This window comes from Hypanus sabinus, chromosome 17, assembly GCF_030144855.1.
Source record: "Hypanus sabinus isolate sHypSab1 chromosome 17, sHypSab1.hap1, whole genome shotgun sequence".
Classification (NCBI taxonomy): Eukaryota; Metazoa; Chordata; class Chondrichthyes; order Myliobatiformes; family Dasyatidae; genus Hypanus; species Hypanus sabinus.
Genome location: NC_082722.1, coordinates 61,799,998 through 61,812,159, shown reverse-complemented (window position 1 = coordinate 61,812,159; position 12,162 = coordinate 61,799,998). Strand labels below are relative to the sequence as shown.

General features: G+C 38.4%; 1 protein-coding gene across 3 annotated transcripts in view; it reads left to right on the top strand.

Moving 5' to 3' along the window:
- The first annotated feature begins 3,188 nt into the window (after positions 1–3,188).
- The window catches only part of zdhhc7 (zinc finger DHHC-type palmitoyltransferase 7), a 63,053-nt gene continuing 54,079 nt past the window's right edge, over positions 3,189–12,162 (top strand). For all 3 annotated transcript variants that reach the window (XM_059993184.1, XM_059993180.1, XM_059993181.1), the window contains exon 1: positions 3,189–3,368. The gene's annotated coding sequence lies outside the window, so the exon portion shown is untranslated. The remainder of the gene's footprint in view (positions 3,369–12,162) is intronic.

Below are 12,162 nucleotides of genomic sequence, written 5' to 3'. Positions count from 1 at the left end.
AGTTACTTCCCCTCAACCATTGTTCTTGAACCAAATGGCAAAACTCAAATAACTACAGAGTAGTAACACTACAACCACATTGCACTAAAATGCATGGTTCTTTTTTAATCCTAGCTCTGCTTCCTCGTAAAAATTGTGAACAATTTTAATTTCTGTTTTTCTTGTGAATGCTCCTTATATGATGCTGTGTCTGTGATGCTGACTGCCACAATTAAGTTTTTCATTGCACGTGCATTTATGTAATCGTGGTTCTGACAATAAACTCAATTTTTAAATATTGTTGCAAGAAAATCAACAATGAAGATCTCAAGGAGCCTGGAAAGACTCCTTGTTATCTTCCTCAGACTGTGCATCAAAGACAACCTGGTGATTAAAAGGAGGTGGACAGTTCTGAAGTCCACTATAATTAGAACCTGTGAATAACTTCTGGCTTCTCCACTAGACGATACCAGGATTAGTTTAATGAAAATGGTCAGATTTGGGAATTTAAAAATTAAGAGTTGTAAAATTAATCAGCTCCAACATGGAGCTGTTATCCAAAACATCTTCCAAGGTGCGGTGGTGCCTCAGTATCAGTGAACCCCATCACCCAGGACACGCCCTCTTCTCATTGTTAACATCAGTAAGGTGTACAGAAGCCTGAAGGCATATAATCAGTGATTCAAGAACAGCTTCTTCCCCTCTGCCATCTGATTTCTAAATGGACATTGAACCCATGAATACTACCTATTTTTTATTTGTTTTTGCACTACTTATTTCAATTATTTAATATACTTAACATAATTCAGTTTTTTCTTCTATATTTATCATGTATTTCATTGTACTGCTGCCAAAAAGTTAACAAGTTTCATGACGTATACTGGGGATATTAAATCTGATTCTGATAGATAATGTAAACTGTCCTTGGATTCGAAATCTTATCATCCAAAACTCCAGGTGAAAGAAGACTCTGAAGTACCCAGAGGCTAAGGTATGGCAGAAAAATCATGACTCAAAGATGATGGCAGGTGGAAGAATGCAAGGCCCAACAACTCGCTGATTACCATTATGTGAGTGGATTGTGTAACGTTGACAAAACCACCCATTGCCTAACTTCTCCAAGGGCCTGCCCATTCTGAAAGCCAAGGAAAACTTATCAGCATCTGCTGTAAGAAAGACTTTAAATAAATCAACCACAGTTCTGTTGCACAGTAAACTGTCCTGTGCACTACTACCACCACCCCAGACTAATAAGGTTGAATGCCAATTGAAAAACATGGTAAAATAAACCTCACACAAAATGCTGGTGGAACACAGCAGGTCAGGCAGCATTTATAGGGAAAAGCGCTGTCGATGTCTCGGCCCAAAACATAAATAGATGCCGCCTGACCTGCTACATTCCACCAGCATTTTGTGTGTGTTGCTTGAATTACCAGCATCTGCATATTTCCTCGTGTTTGCTCTGTAAAAAGACCTAATGGATTGTCATGCACAAAATCATAAACTCATCTTCCACGTCAGGGAAGAGGATATGTCAGGAACACAAAAGTTCTCATAACTGTAACTATCCTCAAGAAAGAAGGCAAATATGATTATTAGTTAGGCACTCCATACGGTCTGCCACAGTTATAATCATTGCTTTCTCACCCTGTTCCTTCCAGTGACAAAAGGGCTGTTCTCACTATAGATTCTACCTGTCTGCAGGCACAATGTACATGATCTCCACCATGCCTCAACTCTAAAAGTTCAGAAAAAAAAACAATCAACCATTATACATGGTGTTCATTATATGGCCTCACAGTACACCTTCTCAAATTTGGCTTCCCACAGGATTTCCTCACCATTTTGTTTCATCATTCTGCCAGGGAATAAACTATAATTTCAACCCGAGGATTAACAATACAGTAGTCCCAATTTCAGTACAGAGTGATGTCTGATAAGGTTGTGTTGACTCCTGAAAACTTTTTTTTCCAATCTTCTTCCAGCATTAAACCTTACTTCTATCAAGCTTTCCAATGAAGTGCAGATAATCTCCTAATCCAGTCACCTCTTTCATACCCTCTAGATGCAGCCATTTACAAGGAGTACTGTCACAGGTAAGCATCATCCACCATCAGGGACTCTTCACCACCCAGGCCATGCTCTCTTCTTGCTGCTACACATTGGTTGCTTCTCCATCTGTCATGTGTGGTTTTTCATTGATTCCATACTACTTCCAATTTACTACAAATGTCTGCAGCAAAATGAACCTCAGGGTAGTAAATGGTGACATACATGTACTTTGATAATATATTTACCTTGAACATTCCTGGGTGGCGCTTTCACATTTTTGTGCAAGTTATTTTGTAATTGTCACTTTGGCATTTCTTTTTGCACTGCAATCTTTCAGAAGCACAAAACAACTTCATTCCGTCGCTTGGGGCTCAGCATTCTATCTTTCATTGTATTTATTGCAACCTTATTTACAGTTTACTCTGAGCCCTTTATGGAAGCAAGGAATTTCACTGCATTTTGGCACATATACGACAATAAATTAATCCAAACTGGAAGTTGTTCAACCTACCTCGCTTTCTTTTCAAAACCAAATACACTACAACTGAAATTGCAGTGCATCGTCGGTATTTGCACACACATAAACAGACTGTTAACTAATTGCTAATTTCACTTACCATTGCAAAAGAAAGCCTTACATGGGCCTTACATGTAACATCTGCAAACACAAACCCCACTACCAATCAGTCCTTGCTCTATAACAGCCTATATATATATGAAGTTCCACAATAAGACATGGAAAACATGAGCCTCCTTCCCGTATTTCAAGAACTAATGGTCAAACAAGGCAGACACTGATGGTGAAATTCACCAACACCTTCCGTGCCAAAGATGATTGTAATTTATCTGTTAACACACTTAGCGGATTCACATTCTTAGAGGCAACATCTCAACCTAACTGCTTTTTGTTCTTACATTAAACTTTCCGTATTCTAGGGAAACTTATTTGCCACAAATGCTGCGCAGGGCTCCGAGCCTGCTCTCACAAACCCGGCCACACCCCGCGCATTGCCAGCCGGCTCTCGCTCCGTGTTTCCCGATCCCACACGAACCCGCCCGACTTCCTCCACCGATTCCCCGCCTTTCTTTGGCTTCTTCCCCGAGCCCACACGAGCTTCTCCGAGCGCGCCCGAAGGCTCACGAAGCCGTTGCGGAAGTGCGGCGCTCCGGCGCGTGTTCGGGGCTCGGTCGCTGTGGCGGAGAGGAGTTTCCTAGCACAGGGAGGAGGGGGGAAAGATTTTTTTAAAAATGGGAAACTCTTGTCGAAAGCGGCTGCGTTTCTTTTAACCTTGTTTCTATCTCAACTCACTTCCTGCTGCGGCATTTCAAGCTGACAGGTATGTATAATCTTTTGTATTGTTTGATTTAAGAAAGCTCCGTTTTAATTATCGGTGCCCTGTCCGGCCTCACTTAATCTCAATCAGGTTTAGGCCACTGTCCCGTTTAAAATGAACAAAGTTTGATTATAATCTTTCTTTAAATCTCTGTTAGTATCTTAGCATGCGCTGTGGAATTAAGCAAAGTCTTATGTGCAATTATAATTTATTATTGATTTTATTATAATATGATCTCTTACAGTATGTGTCCCAACCTCATTGCAGCAATCCTTGCTTGTATTTCCCCCTTCTTTTTTCCTAAAAGGGAACAGTTGGCTCTTTCATCTCCGGTACCGAATGTGTGGCTTCTTCAAAATTCACAGATCTTTGCAGAAGAGCTGACTAGCTGCATCTTTGAATTCAGCACCAGATTGGAATATTTAAAGGTGTTTACACCTAAGAAATAATACCATGTAATTTTCAGTGTTTGTATTGGCAGACACAGTGATTCCAATATGAACTTTTTGTGAATTCGGCACATTCTACTTTATTTACTCTTATCTATCATGGATGTCAGAGATGTCATTAATCTTTAACCGAGTATTATTGTGATAAATCTCGATTTTAGGTCACATATTGATTACATTCTTTGATCACATTCAAGCATAAACCTGCACAGTTTATTTCTGTAATCAACTATATGCGGTAGCAATCTGCATAAAACTAATTCATTGGATTTACTGGAATAATGAGCATTGATTATTTGTCAGGCATTGCTAACTTCTTTCACATTACCTGGCAAAGTAGAAGTAATTTATTATTATCATTTAGCATCAGTAGATCAACCTTATTGGACTACTGTGATGCACAATGTTGGTGACCCTTGAGAAGGTTGTTTTATTTCAATGTATTCTAAGAGAATGCAGCTTTAATAAACTGATTTTAAAATTAACATAGGTGGACATTAGAGTAAAGATAATTGAACCAGTGAATGGAATTGAACAGTGACTTTTACTGCACAAAGGTGAAACAATTTATATTATTTCCCAATCCTCTTGGCATATTGTTATTTTTTTTTACTTTGGACCCTACTGTATACCATTTAAAGTAGTTAAATATTGAGTAAGTGAAATAATATTGCTTGTCACTGCTTCAAAATTAAATTTTGGTCTGGTACCCCACATTTTCCTCTGAAATTAATTGAGTGACTTTTTATATACCTGAACACCTCTTGGCAATCATCAGTTTTTCAGTTTTTACAATATGGCACTTCTAGTCATCCAGGATTGTAATTTTAAATAAAATGATTTGGTCTTTTGGGTTAGAAACCCATTGCATGATCATGGGGAATAGTTAGGGCAGTGGAAATAATGAGGGTCCAGCACAGACAATCATCACCAAATGGCCAGCTGTAAGATCCAATAACATTGATAAAAACATAAGACTGTACATGTGGAATCTGGAGCAATAGATGCTGGAGGTACATAGTGGCTCAGGCAGTATCTGTGGAGGGAAATGGACAGTTAATGTTTTGGGTCAAGATCTTCCTTCTTGAGGTCTGCTGTCCCTTTGGATGTTTTCAACGTTGGGAGAGCCTAGGACCAGAGGGCACAGCCTCAGAATGGATGTCCCTTTAGAACAGAGATGAAGAGGAATTTCTTCAACCAGTGTGTGGAGAATCTGTGGAATTCATTGCAACAGATAGCTGGGGAGGTCAAGTCATTGGGTGTATTTAAAGTAGGTGTGATAGATTCTTGAATAGTAAAGGACATCAAATTTATAGAGAAAAGACAGGAGAATGGGGTTGAGAGGGAAAATAAATCAGCCATAATTGAATGGTGGACCAGACTCGATGGGCTGAATGGCCTAATTCTGCACCTATGTCTTGGTTTTTTGGTCGTTTTCCTCCACAGATGCTGCTTTGAGTTGTCACAGCATCTTCTTTTTGTTGTGGTATAATTTTGTTGGTGCTTGAGCTAGGTAGCACATGTTCTCTTTTGCAGGAAGAATACTAATCTAAGCTGATTGGTTAGAATGATGAAAAATATTTGGATGTATGAGTATGAAATTCCCCATTGAACTTATCAATAGTGAAATAATATAAATTTACGGTCATTGCAATAGAAGTAATAGATGGGAGGGGGTTATGGTAGGTAGGTCCAGAAATCTATCTGTTTTTTCCAATGTTAACAACTTTACTCATAAATTTAAGAAAAACACAACATGACTTCTTGTAGAGCCAGCTTCATAAATGGTTTTATGGACTTTTCTATGTAATGTTATTCTATTTTAAGAAAACGGGGTGTTAGTGGTAGTACTTGTGCTATTGAACTTTTCCTCAAATCTCTGACCTCAGCACATAGCCTTTAAAGGGTGATACCATTATATAACAATGTTAGAAAATTTACTAAGGCTCGTTCACAAGCAATGAATTCGTGCTACAAGATGGAAGTTTGGTTGTAGTGTGTGCTCAGATGGGTGTGGCGGTGGGAAGGAAGTCTGTGGATCTTACATTGGTTTCTGAAAAACACATGCAAAAAAGGAGGCACTCTTGTGCAAAAGGCAAGATGTACCATGAAGATATCTCTGAGGGCATGAGTGAATGCTTGCAGTGTAGTTAAATGCCCCTTCTGTGTCTGAATGCAAAAGCTATTTAGATCAAAAAGGAGGTTTCAGCAGCAAGCAGCAAAAAGAAGTAGTTCCTGACAGTGAAGGTGAGCCAAACTTTGGAAGTACTGCCGGTGCTTGTGTTTGTTTGCTCAGCACAACCTTTTTACAATTTTTCTTTCTGGCATTCTTTCCACTAAATTTTGGAGGCACAATCTGCTGACACCAACTGGTCATTAAGAACAGTGGACATCTTTAATGTGATAACCTCATATCCTTGCCATTTTTAATTTGCCCAATTGACAACAATAATAATGTTAATACTCACAATGTGTTTTTGGTGAGATATGGTTGTGGTGGTGCACTCCGCTTATGACTGTTGGAGAAGAGATATGCTTGAGTACTCTTTCAATAATGCTCAGTTTTAGCATTAATTAATAACAGCTATTTTAAATGAGGTAAGTGTCAGTTGTGATTTAAATCAGTATGGTTGAAAATCCCAGCAGAAATACACAATTTAGGTGTAAACATTACTATTCCTGGCATTTGGGCAGTGAGATGCTAAAGTACAAAGAGTTAGAACACTAAAAAGTCTGTAATTTTAATTACTTTTCTTAACTGTTGGAGTTGTGCTCTAAATTTGTTGGTGTGGCACTAATGTAAACGTGTCATGTTTTGTTTTGGATGTTGTGCATATGAACTTCTAGGTCATGATGCTGTTGGTTGTATCAGCAATTCCAATGCAAGTTTTATCCATCTTGATCAGTTGATATTTTTGTTGTGATAAAATGTAAAATGTCCCGTGATCCAGTAATATTTTAATATACAAGTTAAAAAAGAAAATTGCTTAAAGATATTTCATGTTTATCTTTGGTACTTAAGTCAAGTTTAATTACTGTTGCTAAAAATGCTTTTTTGTAAAAAGCCATGTAAGTCAGTTTCAATTAATCTTCCAGGAGTAGCCCTATCTTTAATAATTAAAAGTTAACATTTTTGTTTAGTAAACTCTTTCTTAAGCTAAGGTTTTGATGGCTATTTTCTTAGTGCATTGTTAAATTACCATTGAAAATATTTAATAAGGCATTTATTTGTAACTTTTTCATTCCTAAAGCTTACATTTATATTTTGATACATCCTTTATGGTTTACTTAAAACAAAATACAAAAATTTGTCAGTATGATTACTTCAAACAGGGATTATTTAAATGAAACTGAATTTCAGAAGTGGAGCAAGCTATTGTGTACATGTCATGTAAGCATCCAGTAGGATGGCCTACTCATTTAATTTCTTTTACACAGTTTTAATTGACTTTTGTTTCCAAAGGGAAAGGCAGTTGCTTTTCGATAATATATTTTGAACACTTGTTTAAGATAAAACGTCTTGAATTTGAAATCTGCCAAACTATGTGTAATATCTGAATAGTGAGAACTCCTGAATGGTGTGTTGTACACAGAATTGTAATTATAAACATGAGAAAGTCTGCAGATGCTGGATTTCCAAACCAACACTCACAAAATGCTGGCGGAACCCAGCAGGTCAGGCAGCATCTATGGAAATGAATAGATGGTCGACGTTTCAGGCTGAGACCCTTCTGCCTGTCCTGCTGAGCTCCTGTAGCACTTTGTGTGTGTGTTGGATTATATTTATAATAGTATTGACTGTCTAAGCTCCCTGTTTTAGGAGGTGCAGTATTTAATTGGTTAGTTTCTACTGCCTTGTGAACCTGTAAAGACAAAGACAAATATGTTGAAGCTTGCTTTACTGAACCTGTCACACAGGAGCACTCCCTTACAGAGACTACTCCCATTTAAATAAGCAGGGTTGCACTGTGAGGATCAAGTTTTTTGATTTCTCAAGTGCCTTGAATACCATTTGGCCGTCATTGCTGGGGGAAGGCTCCATTCAATGCGAATCGGCACTTCCATTGTATACTAGATAATAGACTACCTGACAGGCAGGTCTGTGTGGCTTCAGAGCTGTGGGTCAGACATGGCTAGAAGCAGCACTGGAGCCTCACAGTGAACTGTATTGGCTCCCTTCTTGTTTAACCTGTATACCTCGGAATCTAGATAAAACACTAAGTCATGTCACCTGCAGAAATTCTCTGATGACTCAGCAATAGTTGGGTGTATAAAGGGAGGCTAAGAGGATGAATACAGGGCCCTGGTGGAGGACTTTGTCAAATGGTGCAAGCTGAAACATCAGTAAGGCAAAGGAGATGGTGATAGACTTTAGGAAGACTAAACCTGCACTGCTCCCCGTTACTTTTGATAGTGAGAAAGTGGATGTGGTGAGGACAAACAAGTACCTGGGAGTGCACCTTGAGTGAAGCACTAACATGGAGGCTGTGTACAGGAAGGGACAGAGTTGCCTCTATTTCCTGAGGACACTGAGGTCCTTTGAAGTACACAGGCCTCTCCTTCACATGTTCCACCAGTCTGTTGTCGCCAGTACAATCTTCTATGTAGTGGTGTGCTGGGGGAATTACATAAACACAGATGATGCCAACAGGCTCAATAAATCGATTAGAAAGGCTAGCTATGTTACAGAAGTCAAACTGGACATGCTGGAGGTTGGGATAGAACAAAGGACCCTACAGAAAATCCTGGCAATTCTAGACAATGTTTCTCACCCTCTTCATGCCACCTTGGCTGAACTTTTAATGATAAGCCAAGACAACTGCACTGCTCCAAAGAGCACTATAACGTCGGCCATTAGGTTCAATAATGAGTCAACCTATAGCGGGAAAGTGATAACCCACCCCCCCCGAGGGGTTAGACTGATCGAGGTAACTTATTTTTTATTCTTTCATTCTTCACTTCTAATAATTTTATATTTACACTTGTAATGCTACTGTGACACTGTAATTTCCTTTGGAATCAATAAACTATCTATCAACCTGAAGTTTGATGCCAGGAAAAGGCAGTGCTCAGTTGGATTCGTGCACTAGTCAAACGGATACGGTGTGTATGAATTACTGATGTATATCTTTCAGTATCAAGTCCACTTTTATTTCAGGGTAGTTTTGGAATGTTGGTCTCTAGTCAGATTGCTAAGAAAAGGAAAGACATGGTATTATTTTTAGTGTCAAAGTTACTTAACAAATTTGATCATGGTCATGTCATTATGATGTAACGAGAGGGTTTGGATAATGTACATAAACTATAATAAAGATGCTCACATGACTCTTTTTAGCACCTGCATATCAATCTCAAAGTAAAATGGCCCTTTAAATGTTACTGTATTATAAAATAACACTTGAATAAAACTAATTGATTATTTTTATAGATCACCCATTCCCAATATCCACTTTAATTCATGTTGTTTCAAAATCTGTCAATTTTTTTTTTTCTTGAGTCCATCTGTGTAATTTGCCTATATTGTTGGTGTCTAATTTCTCAATAGTTAAGAGTGACTTCAGTGGAGCATTTTACAGCAAGGAGCCTTAGCAAAATTAAGTCCTTGGGGATAAACACTCAATTGGTTTAAGCCATTTATTACCCAAAAGAAGATGAGTCTGGTTCTTGGAGGTTAATCATACCAGCCGCTGGATATCAATGCAGAGATCCATAGGTGTGTATCTCATACACTACTGTTTTGTCAATGAAGTAATAATGTTCACTGATTACTGCACAATCTTCAATTCCATTTGCCATTCCTCAAAATGAACTGAACATCATCTCTGGTAAAGCAAGCAACAGTCAGGCATGAACATTTATATGGCAAATAATACCTGCAAGATAAACCAGCAAGGCAAAGATCATATCTGAAAAGGGATTCTGACCATTCAGCTTTGAATGCAGAGATGTTACCATTGCTGTTTTCTCACTATCAAGGTCCTGGGGTCACCATTTGTTCTTTCAGTATGGCATTTAAATCCTGGAACTCCCTATGTGGGAGTACTTGTGTGGGAAGGATAAAATGGCTCAAGAAGGTGACTCACAACAGCAATGGGTACAAAATCCCATTCTCAACTGGAAAGCCTGTATCCTGAGAAATGAATTTAAGAGAGATACTTGCTATAGAGATACTATAGAATTTACAGCTTCAGCTTCATACAAGAATTTTATTTTGTTCCATTGGAGCTGTAGATATATTGTTCAGCTTTCCATAGGCTTCATCTCTCTTGAGGTGCAGCGACATTACAAAGGAAACTAATCTTTAGGCTATAAATACCAAGCTAACGAATGGTGATCCTGATAGAAATTAGAATTTTAATCTTTTGCCTCTAACAGAATAATTGCCTAGGTAAACTATCTTTTACTGGCCAGAACAAAAGGAATGAAGGAAGCATTGTAGGCATGTGAAAATAAATTGTGAGTTCACAAAGAAATAAGAGAGGGGCTTGCAACTTCAGATTTCCTTTGCGTGACCAGACTTGACAACCAAAATGACCTTCCTCTATGTCAGTAAATTTAATAATTTACAGTGGCATGCAAAAGTTTGGGCAACCCTGTTCGGAATTTCTGTTACTGTGAATAGTTAAGTGAGAAGATGAACTGATCTCCAAAAGTCATAAAGTTAAAGATGAAACATTCTTGTCAACATTTTAAGCAAGATTAGTGTATAATTTTTGTTTTGCACAATTTTAAAGTGTGAAAAAGGAAAGGAGCACCATGCAAATGTTTGGGCACCCCAAGAAATTTGAACTCTCAGATAACTTTCACCAAGATCTCACACCTTAATTAGCTTGTTCGGGCTATGGCTTGTTCACAGGCATCGTTAGGAAAGGCCAGGTGATACAAGCTTTATAAATACCCTGACTCCTCAAACCTTGTCCCAACAATCAGCAGCCATGGGCTCCTCTAAGCAGCTGCCTAGTACTTTGAAAATTAAAATAAATGATGCCCACAAAGAAGGAGAAGGCTGTAAGAAGATAGCAAAGCGTTTTCAGGTAGCCGTTTCCTCAGTTCGTAATGTAGTTAAGAAATGGCAGTTAACAGGAACAGTGGAGGTCAAGTTGAGGTCTGGAAGACCAAGAACATTTTCTGAGGAACTGCTCATAGGATTGCTAGAAAGGCAAATTAAAATCCCCTTTTGACTGCAAAAGGTTTAGCAGACTCCGGAATGGTGGTGCACTCATTGTTCTACTGTGCAGCGACACCTGCACAAATATGACCTTCATGAAAGAGTCATCAGAAGAAAACCTTTCCTGCATCCCCACCACAAAATTCAGCATCTGAAGTTTGCAAAGGAACATCTAAACATGCCTGATGCATTTTGGTAACAAGTCCTGTGGACTGATGAAGTTAAAATAGAACTTTTTGGCTGCAATGAGCAAAAGTATGTTTGAAAATAAAAGGGTGCAGAATTTCATGAAAAGAGCTCCTCTCCAACTGTTAAGCACAGGGTGGATCGATCATGCTTTGGGCTTGTGTTGCAGCCAGTGGCACGAGGAACATTTCACTGGTAGAGGGAAGAACGAATTCAATTAAATACCAGCAAATTCTGGAAGCAAACTTCACACTGTCTGTATAAAAAAAAAGCTGAAGATGAAAAGATGATAGATTCTACAACAGGATATTGATTCTAAACACACCTCAAAATTCACAATGGCACAAGCTGAAGGTTTTGCCATGGCCCTCACAGTCCACTGACCTAAACATCATCGAAAATCTGTGGATAGGCTGCAAAAGAGCAGTGTTTGCAAGACGGCCCAAGAATCTCACAGAACTAGAAGCCTTTGCAAGGAAGAATGGATGAAAACCCCTGAAACAAGAATTGAGACTCTTAGCTAGCTACAGAAAGTGTCTACAAGCTGTGATACTTGCCAAAGGGGGTGTTACTAAGTACTGACCATACAGGGTACCCAAGTTGCTTCGGGCTCTTTCCCCTTTTTGTTATTTTGAAATGGTAAAAGATGGAAATAAAAGAAGTTATCTTGCTTAAAATATTAAAGAAATGTGTCATCTTTAACTTTATGCCTTTTGGAAATCAGGTCATCTTTTACTGGCTTAGCTATTCACAGTTTTTAGAAATTTTGACCAGGGGTGCCCAAACTTTTGCATGCCACTATATGTATTGGTTGAAAATAAACAATTTATTAAAAGATAAAAAGTGGTTTGATAATGGCAAGCTTTGATATGATCTCTTTGATTCTTTCAACTATTTTGTGATCATCCTCCATTAAACTTGATTGAAATGAATATATTTGGTACACAATATGCATCACTTCCAGTGCTAGAAAAAAAATCAATATATTATTATT